This window comes from Mauremys mutica, chromosome 22, assembly GCF_020497125.1.
Source record: "Mauremys mutica isolate MM-2020 ecotype Southern chromosome 22, ASM2049712v1, whole genome shotgun sequence".
NCBI lineage: Eukaryota > Metazoa > Chordata > Testudines > Geoemydidae > Mauremys > Mauremys mutica.
This window is the reverse complement of record NC_059093.1, coordinates 10,308,529-10,310,008: the sequence shown is the minus strand read 5'-3', so window position 1 is coordinate 10,310,008 and position 1,480 is coordinate 10,308,529.

Below are 1,480 nucleotides of genomic sequence, written 5' to 3'. Positions count from 1 at the left end.
TTGAGGAGCAGTGGGCGCTGTCTGGAGTTCTCTGCTCAGTGTCCCCGTCAGGCTCCCTTCTTATGACCCTTTGACCGCACTCCTGTCCCTGTTCTTTTATTAGTTGTCCCCCAAAATTAGTGGGTTTCTGAGGTCCTGTAGATCCTCCCCTTAGGCTGGGGGGAGGATCCTTTAGCATTGGGCGGGCTTCTGCCCACCCAGTTTCCCGGAAACCCAATAGATACTACCTGAAGCGCAAAATATAATGTCCCTTCCAAACATTTTAATGTAATTAATTATACCTTTAGATAGTCTTTGGAAAGACTACACACATGATGGTTATAAACATGTGGTGAAAAATAGATGGTTGATGAGACTTATTCATGTTTTGTAGAAGTGGCTGTGTGCTTTTGATTAAGATAAGGAAAGGTATATTCTGTAACTTTGTTTTTTATTTGAATTTTGTTGTGTGAGGACCAACTGTTAAGATACCAGCTAGAAGGGTTAAGTCCTGAAATAGCAACATCGTTGTGATGACATACAAAACAGAATAAGGCATGGTCCTTCTCCCAAACATCATACAACAGATAGACTAGCAGTTCACAGAAAGTAGAAGAAATCAATACTCAAGACATTAATGCAGAAACATTTATTTGTTTTGCTTAAAGGAAGGATTTGAAGGTGGAAGACACGAATAGGGAAGCTACTACCACAATAGCAATGCAATACGATACAGGAATAGTAGAAGGAAAGAAGAGGAGAAATAAGATGAGAGGAAGACACTATTTAGGAGTTTTAAGGCATGGGCTTGACTTTCACATAAGGGAAAGGAAGCCAGAGAAAGGGTGATGATGTTAAAGCAGAAGAGAAAGATGAGTTTAAGTGCAATACTGTAGATAAACAAAAGGGTTGAAAAGAAGGATGGAGGGTGTAGTATTTTGTTTTATGTCAGGTGAATCCCAGCAACTAGCATCTCATCTGCAAGACATTAAGAGATTTATTAGAATACCTGCACTCCATCCCTGCAAGAAAATGCCAGTTTGCATGGGCCAATGGCTATCAGACACTAGCTCCTAGCAATCCTCTTGGAAGCATAGCTGTGCCACTTGGACGCAGCTGCTACAACAGAGAGACCAATGATTAAAGCTGGCTAAAGTTTTTCAGCTCAGAATTCTCTCACTGCTAAGAATATTGCATTTGCACAAAAAAGTTGACAGGAAAATTTTCAGAAACAATTTCTCTTTCCTATTTTTGCTTTTGGGTTGCATTTTTGCATCTACCTCTTTTCCCTCCCACCCTTCTTTCAGGGCAGGGGGGAAATAAAAGGAGAGAAAAAAATTGAAATGTGAAAACCAAAACAAGGATTGTTTTTAAAGTTTGTCAGAAATTTGACCAAGTGTATTGTTGGCATTTTTGTCTGGTCTTTTTGTACAGATGCTACCAGCTTGTGACATAACCAATACCCCTGACTAACAATGTTTCCCAGCTCAACTCTAAGAAT